The 15,396-nt window shown below is 38.3% G+C and overlaps 1 pseudogene; it reads right to left on the bottom strand.

The window, feature by feature from the left end:
* Positions 1–9,213: 9,213 nt before the first annotated feature.
* On the bottom strand, positions 9,214–14,701 carry LOC146160431 (uncharacterized; annotated as a pseudogene).
* Positions 14,702–15,396: the final 695 nt, after the last annotated feature.

Here is a 15,396-nt window from a genome sequence, read left to right as displayed (position 1 = left end):
ACAGTTTGTTTTATTAATAGCCTTTCAGTAAGACGTTTTGGAACTTGAATAAAACTAAATAGTATATCATTATTTTATATGTTTAGATCAGTTTTGCAGGAAGGCCAAACAATCAAAAATTTTACCAAGATATGTTGTAAAAAATCTCGATTGCTATTTGTTTTAATAGTTACATTTTAAGAGAAATATAAGGCAGTTTCCGTACGGCCTATTTATAACCATGTAACTTATGTATAGTTACAATGCTTCTTAATATAGCGCTATTTTGATTTTCTTGTATGTTTTGGCCTATTTTTGTAAAATATTTTTAACCTATAAGGCGCCATGTATACCATTACTTAAATTATGACGTCACATTGTGACGTAACTTATAACAATATTTCTGAAAATTTTCATGCGCTACTTGAGCACAAATCCTTGATCCGGCATTTCCACACAACAAGGCAATTAAATTATATTTTATTAGTGGGGTCCGTTTTGCCCCGCCAGGGGTCCGTTTTGCCCCGTGTAAAAATCCACAGCAAAGGTTAATTTATTCAGAAGTTGTGCTTCTTTTAGTTGTTATTTTTAGAGTATTTTAAGTTGATACCCTACTCATCAAAAAATATTTTGTGAAACTCGAAATATAGCATTTATCCCTTACGGCAGTGGTCGGCAAACGTGTTTCGTCGCGGCCCACTCCGCTCTTCTCGGAGCTATTGAAGGCCCACTACGAAAACAGTGTCAGGATATTTGTTTGAAGTTGGTGGCATTAGAATGACGCCACAAAGTTAAAACGCTTGTTTTCCTCGAACAAACATTTGCGCAAATATGAAGCTCCAGTCAATTACGCTTAAAAAAATAAAAAAATAAAAAACAAAAATTGGGTTGATTACTTTTAAATTGGAAAAACTTCAATTAGAAGGTACGTGACGCATATTGCACATGAAAGGATTTAAATATTGCTCGAAACAACGGCTTTTATAGGCTAATTTAACAGAAATTGGACTGTACAATTATGAGCCACATGGCGCAAGAAATTATTGAATATCGCTTTTGGGTTAAACAGATTAAAGAATAGCTGAATAGCGGCACTCGCAATCACCTAAAACGTTCGCACGAAACTCGTAAAATAAATCCATTACGTTAATCTTGTTTTAAAATTGGGATAATGTTACTCATGATTATGTATTTTGGTAGAAATTGCATTTTGCAAGGAGTCTAAGTCCAAACAGCGTTAGGCTTGACTCCAAGAAAAGATGAAATATTACACTGCGCCTTGGTGCCGAAAACACTGCCGTGCCATAATGTAAAACATACCGTAAAACGGAAAATCTACGCTCGAAGCGCAAACATTTTTTTTTTAGCGTTTATATATGGTGGCACTCTCTGGGCAACATTTGGCAAGCGGGTCTGAACCACGCTGAGACGATATAAAAATTCTTTATCAAGCGGCCCTCAACTACACGAAACTCGCGGCCCACTAAAAATGGCTCTGCGGCGCACATTTGGGCCGCGGCCCACAGTTTGCCGACCACTGCCTTACGGGGTCCGTTTTGCCCCGCCTTCCCCTACCTCCTTTTAAAAAATCTGCTTCAGTTAAACAAATGTCGATGTTACACCAACATCGGATATTAGCGCAGAGACCGAACAGCGAGGAACATACTACGTATAACTCGACGTTTTTCAGCTGGAAAAAAAGAAAGAAGTTTTGACTTAGCGTTGTCAATTGTCGAATACACACTTGCTAATCAGTCAACCTAAACAAATAACAACAGAGAAAAACTTCCAGCGTTTACGGTCGACCAAACAAAAGACGAAAAACGGCGTTTTGCTCTCGATTTTGGTTTCGCATTAGTTTAAGACGCGTGACCCAATTACTTACAAAGCACGCCGCTTCGAACAGTTTGTTAAACAATGACAAAAACGAACAAAAAACGATAATATTACTTACAAAAAGGGGGTAGGAACTCCCGCCCCCTGGATACGCCACTGGGGGCAATCGATAATGTATAATATTTTTAACCTTCATAAGTAATACATATTTCACTTATAAATAATACTGTGATATTTTTGATGGAATGATGGTACAATTAAATAATCGACTATGGCACACACAAAATGCATGTCATACATATTTCAGGTTACGAAAACCCGTCAAATTTGACAATGGAGAACAACTCTCAGACGTAAAACTTTAGGTTGTAGCAGCAATTGTTTAGACTTGCTTAATAGCGTCGTTTTTAAACAAGCACGTAATCCCGATATCAAATTTTGTATACAACAGGGGTCGGCAACCCCTGGCACGCGGGGCAAAAGTTCCACGCGAGTTGATTTTCCAGGGCACGCCAAATGATTTAACGCGCTCGTTATATCAACTTAAAAAATGCAACCATTACATCACTATCACATCATTAATATTATTATTACATGGCTAACACTAGCGCTAACTAAACTGTTGCACACATTTCTAGTTCGATCTGCAGTGTTTGTGTCACAAATTAGTGTCTTAAATGTTGTATTTAATATTATTCTTTTGTGGGCGTTATACTTGTTGTCTACGACTAACCGTTTGTATTAAGTCACACTGCCCTAAAATTGGCGCGATGTTTACTGCGATAAAGCAGGGCATTCTACATTAAAGTACGCACGTGTGTTTTTGTGCGACTGAGAAACCTAGCTTAAAGCGAAACTGTTAGTTAACACTACTAGGTAGGTACCGGCTGAAAAACGTTGGAGTGTATTCCAAAGTAGCGGGCACAGAATTGGGTTTGTGACACTTTGTTTTTTTTCAGCAGGGTTAAGGAATCTTTACAGAATTTAACGTATGAAATTAGGTTTAATGGCGTCTCCAAAGATACGTCAATTAGATGTCAGATCATTCGTAACTTAGATGTCAGATCACAGCAGGGTTGCGGAGTCGGACTCTGGACTCGAGTAAGACTAGATAAAACTACCCGGGCCCGAAATGTGCGCATAAAAAAAAATGTTTGGCACGCGAGTTGGTAATATTTTGAAATTATTCATAATTTGGCACACTGTATACGAAAGGTTGCCGACCCCTATGGTGTACAACGTAAGGAAAATCCGCATTGTGTTTAAAAGTGAAAATTGCTAAACCTCTTCACTAAATGCCAAATTAAGCTGCGTCAAACGTCAGACAAACCAGTAAACATAAATTGCTTACTGTTCAAACTGCGACAACAAACACGATGTTTTGCGAAATCTGGCTAAATTTTGCATGGTTAAACATACTGCAATGTGTTTTAAACTTGAGTCTTTACTTGAACGTTGCACACGTTCGGTAACATAAATTTTATAACATGTGATGTGCTTTGTACGTAATCCCGGTACCATACTGCTTCAAACGTAAGTAAAATCGTGCTTGAAAATGAAAATTGGTTACTATTAAAACCTCTGGAAGGACTTAATATCCAACGGCTAAGCACGTCAAACATCTTATAGGTTGAAACCATTAAAATTTTATTTTATTAAGGCAATAACTTAATGTGATTTTTTATATCCACGCAGGTAATTGCGCTTGAAAAAAAGTTTTGCCCTGTTACGGCAGTAATTTTACGATATATTGCGCGCGCGCCCGTCGAGAAGCGAGCGCACGGTGGGGAGTCACTGCGGTCCTTTTGTTGGCGACGACCACGTTGCTCTACCAGCGACCGTCCGGGCGAACATATACCGTCCGGCGGACCAACTCTTTCATTGATATATACAAATTAAATAATTATATTGTATTATTATACTGTTGTAACTGGTATATAGCATCACGTTCAGTACGTGTAGAATTCGCGACAACCGGAGTAACTGCAATAAGTATATGTTATGGCAGTAAAAAGGTTTACACTGTGGTGTGTCGCGAACTTGCAACAAGCGGCGTTAAAGGGTTAACAAAACCGGCCAAAAAATCCGGTGTCAATACAGCGGCGCCCTAACGGTGCCGTTTAAACGTGGGCGCCCAAACGACTGATGCCAGACCCATATGGCCCCGATCGTCGCATACCCTTTCCTACAGTTCAGGCGTCAGTTTAGCCATTTAGGCTTTATTCCGAAATGGTGTATAAATTACTCTGAGGGGCCACATCGGTGCAAAAAAAGTTGATTAGATTATTTTATAGTTGCGCTTTTAAACGGATTTCTAATAGTCAGGAAAGTTGACAAGAAACATACACCAAGGTACTCATAATTATTCTGTATATAGGTGAAACGTGAAGCCTTTAGGCAATTAGCGCACGGATCTCCAAACTACGGCCCGCAGAGCCCTTAATTGTTTATTAAGCCTCAATACAGTTTTTGCATAGTTATTAATTGTTTTTTCGTTTAACCTTTAACCCATGGGTTCTCAAACTGTGTGTCGTGATAAACTTTTTTTTTTTTTTTTTTTATTAATAAAATAAATAGGGAAAAAACGAACAAGAAAAACAAATCAAAATAGTGAAGCTCTCAAGCAGCTAACGACCATTTACTTATGTGTTTTGTCATACTTCCTCTTTTTAAATCCGAATATCGCTCGGAAGTTCGCACAGAAGATAACATCATAAGAAAGCGAACCGGTAACATAGTCGGGACAGCTTCGGCATATTTACATTGACAAATAACATATCGCGCGCATAAAAGGACACAATTCACAAATGTTTTGCACGGTTCATTTTCGTGCACTCCAAAGAGTAATTGCTCGCGGGAAAAAACACACGATATTCGTAGTTTAGTACTTAACCACGCACTCACGTTTTCCCAGTATAGACACGTAACAGGACACAAATAAAACAAGTGGTACAGGGTTTCCGTGGCCTTTTTGCAAAAAGTACATTGGTTAGATTCGGTTTTACCAAACAAATAAAGGGAGTCATTTGTAACAATTGCGTCCAAGTTAAACTTTATCTGAAAGCTTCTTAGTTTGTTTTCGATTGTTGAATTGTAGAGGTTGCGGTAAATTTTTTCCCATGGCAGACGTGCACTCCCGCAACTTAAGGTCCGGTACCATTCTAATTTAGCTTTTGGAGGAAAAAGGATTGATGTTTGTATTATTTCGTAAACCGATTTGGTGGAGTTATACTGCTGGATAAATACTTTTAATGTTTGGGTTCTATACGATCGGGACGTTGTTGCGCTACCCGAATCCCAGTCTTCTGGGAGACTCGATATTAATTTTATGAATTGGACAAAATCTGTGTTGTTAGGAGTAAAGTTAAATTTATTTACCAATGCATCATATTGTAGGTACTGGCCGTGAACATTCAATAAATCCTGGTGAAAAATTATATTGGAATCTATAAGTGATGGCATGAAAAAAACATTTGAGTGGTACTTTACTTTTTTGTTTAGTCAAAGCGGACGGCTGTTTGACTTTGTATCTATGACCGCTTCCGCGTTTTCGTCGAGTAGTATATAGATCCATTTTGTATGTAAGGCTAACAAGTAATTATCTATATTGATCATGCCTGTCCCCCCATTTGCAATACTCGCACTCAAAGTCTCTCTTTTCACCCTCTCCAATTTGGACCCCCATAAAATGTATAGAGGATTCGTTTAACTTTGGAGATAAAGCATTTTGGTACACAAACCGGGACAATAGTGATTTTAAAGGATAAAATTGGGATCATAAGCCTCTTTTTTTTTTTTTTATTATTACGCGATAATAAGTTACACGGCGGAAGAAAATGACGCACAAGAGATAAAAGATGGATAGCACTTAATAAGAAGCGACAGGTATACGTTTACAGACTGGACCATTTAACTCGAAAAGCAGCAAGATTCTTATTTCCTAGCGCAATATGGTATTCTGATTTTTTCACTGTTTTTACCATGTTCTTGAACATTAATAAAGAAGGAAAAGTTTTGGCGTATTTACATCGATAAATCACAAAGCGAGCACAAATCAGTAAACAGTTTAGCAAATCATCCTAATTTACAGTACCAAACAGAACAGTTACTGGAATGGTTTGTAGGGATATAAAAAGTTTTGCTGAAATCCAAGCAGTGACTTCTTCCCAAAACTTTACAACATGTTCGCAATAGAAGAACACATGAGAAATTGTTTCAACATTTAAATTGCAAAAAACACACCGATTGGTTTCAGTTATATCAAAAGAGAATAGCGCATCATTGGTCACAATCGCACGAAGATTAAGTTTAATTTGAAAGGATCGCAGTTTAGTTTCAATTGTGGCTTTACGAGTGTTTTCATATAACCTGTCCCAAGGAGTTGTGTTCGGTACAAGATTTAAATCCCGTTCCCACTTGCGTTGTTCTTTTTGGGGACGATCAGTAGTGTATGTTTTTATCTCATTGTATAAAGTTTTTGATGAGTTATGTACCTGAAGTACCTGCCTTAAAGTGGTGACTAGTTTAGTATCGGGTGGAGATCCTGCCGTGGAGTGGACCCACTCAGGTGGGAGAGCAGCAGTGTTCCCTCTGAGGTGCGCAACTGCGCAATTCATCACCAGACAAATCAGCCACACCAGACAAATTGCGCAGTAAAAATTGCCTTTGCGCACTTAAATCATTCTCATACTAAAACCAAAAATGTTCACTTTTTTGCCACAAAGTTTAAGCATTTCGCATTGGCTATCTTTTCATTGAAGTTTGTAGCTAAAAGCAAGTAAATAAAATTCGCATTGACGATTATGATGTAATAAATTACTTTGTTTGATCGGTTTTCATCATCCATGCTGTTTATGTTTTTTATCTCACGTAGAATTAAATGTCTACTCAGGAAAATCAAGAAAAAATAGTTTATAACAGAGCTGAACACAGCAGTGGAGTGTTTGACAATAATGCGGGATCTTGAAACCGAAATTTATTTTCAGGACTTAAATTTTAACACAATTACGGTTTTTACGCGATTTAGGTGCAGATAATGGCGCCCTCACAAATTGATAAATGCAAATGAGCGGATAGTTTGTGATTCTTGATTGTGCGCGAAAGGCATCACGCATTAGATTTGTAAAATTAAACATTTTGTCAATATAACCCAAATATTCGGATTTTGTTTCGCGCGACCGCATTGTTTGCCATATTTTGTTTCATGTCGTCACGCTTTGTGACGTCTTCTTTAAAAGTTTCAAGCCTCTCCCCCAAAACAAAAAACATTGATTTGCCGCGAGCCCCTGCCAACGCAGCCTTAAAATATTCTTGCGCACTACAAGAAATATTTGCGCAGTACAAAATTTTCTTAGAGGGAACACTGGAGAGCAGCGATCATTTTAATAAAGGTTTTAAAATCTATATTGTTTGGGTGGAATTTGTACTTAACTGACAGTTGATCATAGGTCATATAGTGTCCCGAGTCGTTTAGAAGATCATTGTGGTCAATAACTCCCGCATTGATAAGTGGCTTTGCATAAAAGGTTTCTGTCTTGAGTCGGACGTTTTTGTTTACCCATAAAGGACGGGCCTTGAGTGTTTGCAATTGTGTTATTGTCATATACTTCCTAAACAGTCTGATATTGCCTTTCTAGTAGTGCGTAAAGGTATATTAGTTTAGAACATTGCCTCGATGCGACAGATAAGTGCTTCGGGCAGGTTGACCGGAAGAACACTAATTTTGTAAATAAGTGTGGGAATCACTAAGCTTTTTAGGATACAAATTCGTCCCAGAAGAGGTAGCCCCCGAGCGGACCAAATGTTTAAGACTGCACTAATTTTATTTATAACTTCACCAAAGTTAAGCGGAAACAGTTCCTTTGGGTTTTTAGTGGAATTTTTACACCTAAGTACTTAAATGAGTGTTCTGGACACTCGAGGCCTTTGTTCGCGTAAGGTTTTTCTGTCAAAGAGCGATTGGCTCCTACATGGAATGCAAGCGATTTTTGCATATTGATTTTACATCCGGACATGTCTCCAAATTTATCTAGCACACCAAATATTCGTTCGAAATCTTTCTGTTCGCCTCTTAAAAAGACTAACGTATCATCAGCAAGTATAGATACTTTAAATTCGTCGTTATTCAGTTGTAATCCTACAAATTTGTCTTTTCGCAACGCCGTTGCTAGACATTCGATACATAGCAAAAAAAGCGTCGGAGATAATGGGTCTCGTTGCCGGACACCTCTTTCGATTTTAAATTCGCGCGACAAAAAATTGTTGTTGGTTATTTTACAGGTAGGTTCCGCATAACAACATTTTATCCAGTTTGTTAGGTTATGTACGAAGCCAAAATTTCCTAATGCTGCGTAAATAAAATCCCAACCAACAGTGTCAAACGCTTTGTAAATGTCCAAAGATAGTATGGAACCCGGAATTTTAAAAAAATCGGAGGAATCGATAATATCAAAGAGCAGGCGAAGATTATCCCCAATATATCTACCCTTCATAAAGCCATTTTGGTCTCCACTGATTAGGAACTCGATATTGGATTTTAACCTGTTGTTTATAACTTTTGACATAATTTGATAGTCCACATTAAGCAAAGAGATAGGGCGGTGATTAGTTATCAGCGAAGGATCTTTATGTGCCTTGGGGATCAGTGTTACTACACCTTGCGCTTGACTTTGACTAAATTTACCCGTTTCTTCAGTATACATCCAAGCGTCGTAAAACAAGGTTTTTATCTCATGTCAAAAAGTCTGATAAAATTCTACCGGCAATCCATCAAGGCCCGGGGATTTATTCCTCGGCATAGTGTTAATTGCCGCTAGAATTTCCTCAAGCGTGATTGGGCACTCGGTCGATTCTTTCTGCATTGCGTCTAGCTTCGGCAGATTTAATGTCGATAAGTTTACGTTAATTTGTGTCGTAGTATATTGAGCATCGCATTGTTTGTATAGACTTTTAAAAAAATTGGCCAGTTCTTTTAGAATGTTCTTTGGATTTGTTTGGATTTGATCACCCACTTTTAGGCAGTTGATTGATTTTTTTTGGACGTGTCGTTTCTCTAAGTTTAAAAAGTACTTTGTGTTTTTTTCACCCATCTCTGCCCAGCGCGCTCTGCTTCTAATAATAGCACCTTGTTTACGTCTTTCAATCAAGTTAACTAACTCCAGTTTTAATTTGGCCAACTTATCGCTTTGAACCGTGTTGGGTCGATTTGTCAGCGTTAATTCCAGTTCAACGCCTTTGATCGCCCGTTCTAGATATAGCTGTTGACTGCGGTTTGCTGGTTTTACTTTGGCGCTGTGTTTAATGGACTCCTCACGTATTGCTGCTTTAAGAGCACCCCACCAATGTGTGGATTCACCTCATGTTTAGGATTGTTGGACACATAATCACGTATTGTGCGCCTCGTGTTTTTTATGTATTCGTTGTTGAGCAAGAGATTTGTGTTTAGCTTCCAGCATCCTTTGCCACGAGAAGAACTCGAGACTGTCATCGAATACTATTTTATGATCTGATTTAATGCCTGGTGTGATATTTGCGGAATTTAGGTAATTTAATAATGACTCCGATATTAAAAAGAAATCAATACGCGTCGCGGGCAAGGGGTTAACCTGAAACCTTGAGTATTGGCGGGCTGGTGGGTGCAAATATCGAAACGCATCACTTAACTTGTAGGATTGCATGTGCGATACAACTCTGGCACAAGAGTTTCGGTTAGAATGAGAGGGACCCTGGTTTTTATCTAAGTTACCCTGCAAAATCGTATTAAAATTACCCCCCAAATTAATTCTGAGTTGTCAATAGATGCCAGTTTCGCAAATAGTCGATCAAAAAACTTAGGATCGTCGTTGTTTGGTTGCACAATTTAAACTCTTTGCCTTCAACCGTTAACGAGGCAACTAGATACCTCCCTTCAGGGTCTATTTCTAGCTCCTTAATCGACATCGAGGTATTTTTTGTCAATAGAATGGCAACTCCTTTATTGCGAGTAGAGCCATGTGCCCGTAATATTTTTGTTCCCCACTCCATTTCCCATAATTTTTCGTCCCTTACTGAGGAGTGTGTTTCCTGCAAAAGGACAATATTAAAGTTTTTTTCTCTAAGAAAGTTAAATATTGGCTTTCGTTTGCGCGGATTTCGAATACCCCCCACATTAAATGATGCAATTTTGAAGCTCGTTATACAACAACAAAAAAATATACACCAAAATAGTTACCATAATACATCTAATTGTTCATCTGTACTCCTAGTTCGATATCCCATTCATATTGGAACCCGCAACTGCAGTTATATGGCTGGCTCGGTTCAATAACCTCGGCGGATTTTTCCCGCAACTGCAGTGCATCACTTTATATTTGCATAGATGATTTACACATTCCTTGGACATGGTAATGTTTGGAAGGGCATTTACAGTATTACACACACAAGTTATTGCGTACCTTTTGCATTGGATGCACCCGAACATGTCTCCGTCCATTCGAAACTCCGATTGTATTTCCTCACAGCAGGGCATAAGTCTCATTTTGGCCTGGCACTTGGGGCAGTTGGCCACTGTTTCCTCCAAGGGCACCAAAAACTAGACGGTGTCATCACAGCATGCGTTGGCAACTCTATATTCTTGTTTGCAGTTGCAGCAGTAAAAATGACGGCATTGGGGATCCAGAATACTGTCCGTGTGACAATTTGGGCAATCCAGTAAGACGGTAACTTCGCTCATGCTTCTTGATTTACTGTCAGGGAGAAAAGGTGGACTGGTGCTTTCGGGATGTTTGTAGTTGTAAGCTCGGAGATTCTGCGTTGTTTTGGTTATCAACGGGGATTGCATCAACCCCGGGCAGTGATTCGTTTCTATTCTCGAGCGTTTGCCCTGCAGTTTTGTCACCCGCTTTTGAGCGCAGAGGCGTTGATGAGCTGGTAATCAGGCCTGGCGCAATTGCTGATTGGTTTGCTTTACTGTGAAGCGGTGGGTAATCAGCTTTTCCCTTTGCGCAATCAGCTTGTTTGTGGCCAGTTTCGCCACAATACTTGCAAGTAATCTTTTGTCCGTGGTAGGTTACATAAAATTCACAACCGTTCATTCTTATATAGCTTGGTATTGGATTTTTTCTACATCCGCTTTGTTCATTGTTGCAATTCGCATTCCTGTTAATAACCCTTCTTTGTCTTTTCTGTGTGTCATTTTTTTGACTTCTCCAAACTGTTCTTCAATCCGGTTTTTCAAATGCAATTCCCGCATTAATCACATCGGACTCGTAAAGACGAACATTACGAATGTATGACACATTCAGTAGTCTTCTATGAAGGTCATGTACATTTTCCCTGGTCGTACACGTCACGTCTACTAGCGTCCCTTTCATTTCAGCAATTCCTATAATTTTTTTCAGAGGAAAATCAACCTCTTTTATTAAATTCCATAAGTCTTCTCTTTTAAGCTGCATAGCTCCTGTAGCGTCATAAGTAATAATTAGTGGATAATTTGGAATTTATTGTATTGTGTATTTATCAAATATGTTACGATTTATGATTTGTCACTTTTTCACGCCTTTTACCAAACACTCGCTGTCATTCTGAGAACAAAGCATTCGGCTGTTTCACACATGATAAATGTTATATCGTGACACATACTTCCGTAACAGATAAAAGTATTTCACTTGTGTGAACGCGTTATTGTTAAAGTTCCCGGCTGCCAAAAAGGCTCCGGGTTATAAATCATTTCCGCTTTTTGGTGTTGCCTTTCCTCTTTAATGCAAACTTTCAACTTATACATGCGAAAGCTTATATCAATATAACCAGTCTTGTCTAGTTAATACAGTAAGCGGTTGTGTTGCTTGCCGGCTTCTGGCTGGCCAGCTCAACACCAGCCAACAAAAACTGTGTGGATTTGTAATCAGACTACAACAATACTTATTGAAGCAATAGTGTGGTTGATTGGTCGAGACAAATTAGTTTAATGAGTAGGGATGTTCAAAGTAGAATCCCAAGGTATTCTAGAATAATAGGTTTCGAATCTAGAATAACGAATCCAGAATAGCGAATACTAGTATATTTTTATTAAATTATTTAGCCTCGATTTTGTTTGGGGAAGAGATCTTAATCTACCCTACAGGGCCCACAATCACAGCAATAAATCGCCCAAACAATTTGCTAACATGTGTACATTATAATAAAAAATTCTCCCATATGTTTAACATTCTTAACAACTGTCATTTGAAGCAGTTGTGTAAACTGTAATATGTCAACTGTCCAGGTTGTGTCCAAAACTTATATTTTTAGCAATAGTGAGAAAATGCAACACTGCACACAGAAGTCTTAAGCAATTCAATCCTGTTTTTGAAAGCATTGTTAAGTCTTAGTGCTTTTTTTTACTAACATGATCTGTTATGCAGTCAAATAATGTACTGCAAAGAATACAAAGTTATTATTGACATAACGAATTCTTGACAATTACGTTGTGCATAACTCCATAACCTCACTGAATATTAGCCTAAAGTTGACCTTAAGTAAGTAACCCCATAGCGCATTTTGTGGACGGCCAGCACGCTTTGCAACGCTATGTTACTTTTGCAACTTAATGCATTTAGGGAAATTTGGAATTCCACAACAGACATTACACGTTGATCGCTCGCCCAATAACGCTTGATTGACGCTTAATTATTGGACGAACGTTATCGCGAGACGCGGTAATTAGTTGCCCGAAAAAACGCTGACACTGCACTACGAAGTTACATTTAAAGCAAACACCATAAATTGGTCGCCGCAGCGACAGGCCAACTTACCACACGCGTTTGTACAATTAGGCGCAACAATCCGCGGTAAAACATTAAATTATATCGGTTCCAATTACCCGAAATAAACGGCAGAATTGGATTCGAATCCCATCTGGATTCGAATCCAAGGATTCGATATTCTACTTTGAGCATCCCTATTAATGAGTCTTTCAATTAACACACTTCTTCAAATTGTTGCCACGCGAGTGAGGAAAAAAAAAACTCTATTTCTTATGGCCAAGAAAAGTCGTCGAACGAAGCTCAAAAAAAAAGATGTGCCTTAATCTGTACGGACCACCTACAAACGACCGCCTAAAAACTATTATGCTTGAAACCTGCAAGAAGCTAGCTGTTGGAAGAATTGATTTCGTCGAAAGATACGTGAAGAGACGCTCCGTAGCGTCAGCAAAGCATTTGCTTGGAATTCGAAATACTAAATACAAACAAGCGTTGCCGATAAAGACATCACCACCGTTTGGAATCATGGATTTCATAATAACTGATTCTGCCTAATTTATCAGGTGAAAAATGTATTATACCTTTAAAATAAAAATAAAATTATATATATAATAAGTAAAAATATCGACTGAAAGGTCTGTAAGTTGTTTTTATGCGACCTTTTATTAAACAATTATGTATCGCATTTCGCAAAGTATGTATAGTCTATATCTATGAAGTCTAAGCTTAAACGTCGATCGCACGATCTTTTGATAAATGTTAAAAAAGCTTAATTTTTGTGCTTGGAGCTCAATAGTTTGAAATCAACGCGTTAAACTTGTGAATCGCGACTTAATTTTGTTGTGCATGAAATAATTTCGTGTTAAATTTCCGAATTCTTTTAAACATTTGGTACGTTTTGGGTTTTTGTCTGTTTTTCTCTCATCACGCAGCCGCGTTTACACACGAGTTTAAATACCTCGTATCAAAAAGCATAATGATTTATTCACACGCGAAACATTAGCTTTCAAATCTCAACTTTAGGAACACCCCATTTCCTGCCTTTTGTTGAAAGCAATAGTGAATAAGCAACAACTTCAAAGCGTATTTTCTTGTGATGCGTCGTTATTTTAAAACTTACATTGAACGAATTGTGCAAACTAAAAAAAATGCAAATTTATAAGGTGATGTTGCTTAATGTTAAAAATCAATAGAATTCAATTCCGAACAAATAAATGCCCCTCCTTTCTTTTGTCTTCACAGTTTCACGTTTCACGTTTCACCATGTATGACGATAGGACGTGAGCTAGACAAAGAGACAACAACAAAACACCTGTCGTTCGTTGGCTTATCGACAGAAGAATAACATCTTGTTGTTGAACGTGTTGCTAAAAGCTACAACTCGTGTGACTCATTGCCTTGTTCATGTTCATTTCGCTCAAATCGTATGAAGCACTTTCTAACAAAAGTCAATTGTGTTAAAAAATAGAAACCTTTCGGGTATATTGCGAAAAGCAGCCGCCGTGTTACATTCACGACGGCAATTCCTTTTGTGCTGGAGTGTCTGTAGCGTCATAAGTAATAATTAGTGGATAATTTGGAATTTATTGTATTGTGTATTTATCAAATATGTTACGATTTATGATTTGTCACTTTTTAACGCCTTTTACCAAACACTCGCTGTCATTCTGAGAACAAAGCATTCGGCTGTTTCACACATGATAAATGTTATTTCGCGACAGATACTTCCGTAACAGATAAAAGTATTTCACTTGTGCGAACGCGTTATTGTTAAAGTTCCCGGCTGCCAAAAAGGCTCCGGGTTATAAATCATTTCCGCTTTTTGGTGTTGCCTTTCCTCTTTTATGCAAACTTTCAACTTATATATGCGAAAGCTTATATCAATATAACCAGTCTTGTCTAGTTAATACAGTAAGCGGTTGTGTTGCTTGCCGGCTTCTGGCTGGCCAGCTCAACACCAGCCAACAAAAACTGTGTGGATTTGTAATCAGACTACAACAATACTTATTGAAGCAATAGTGTGGTTGATTGGTCGAGGCAAATTAGTTTAATGAGACTTGTAATGGCCACGCATTCTACACTCCTCTAAAGCTTAAACAGTTAGGCATTTTCAGTGCACTCACTGCACTTTCGCCTGCCGCTTGTGCATAACTAGCTTTTTCGCTCATTTTGCTCCGTGCTCTAGGAGCGCCAATCTCGAATCGATCATAAGGCTCTTAATAACTGTTGTTTTTTCCGAGGAGCGAGAGACCCCTTGCGGACCAGATATTTGATACTATTTTGAATTTTATTTTTTTAAGTGGTGTGAAGTTTTTTTCAATTAGATCGGCGTCGTTACTCGGGCCAGTGAAAATTTCAACGCCTAAGTATTTGATAGTGCCTGATGGCCATATAGGACCACTTTGTTCCATGGGTTTGTGACTGTTTTTACCATTTGAACCGATGAAAACGCATTTGATTTGCATTTACTTTGCAGCCTGACATTTCGCCGAAGTCTTCGATTATTCTATAAAGACTTCTGTAAAATCCTGATCACTACCCGATTGAAATACTGTGGTATCGTCAGCAAATAGGGACACTTTAAATTCCTTTCCATTTATCGTGATGCCGTTGTAAAGGCCCTGTCTTGAAGCATCGGCAAGGCATTCAATGCACAGAACAAATAAAAAAATTCGTTTCATTTATAACATTTTGCAAACAGTTGACATTTTCGGCGGGTTAAAACATTAAAATTTATGCGGCACCTAATCCGATTGCATTCCGTAAAAGATTTGTTTTGAGTCGAAAAATTCACCCGATCCGTTAGAAATTAGTGCATTTCTAAGCAAAAAGGTCTACGACAATTAATGCTGAAACTATTCGT

Source organism: Ascidiella aspersa, chromosome 3 (assembly GCF_963924565.1).
Source record: "Ascidiella aspersa chromosome 3, kaAscAspe10.2, whole genome shotgun sequence".
Classification (NCBI taxonomy): Eukaryota; Metazoa; Chordata; class Ascidiacea; order Phlebobranchia; family Ascidiidae; genus Ascidiella; species Ascidiella aspersa.
Note: the sequence above shows the minus strand (reverse complement) of the source record. Positions and strands in the feature narration are given on the sequence as shown.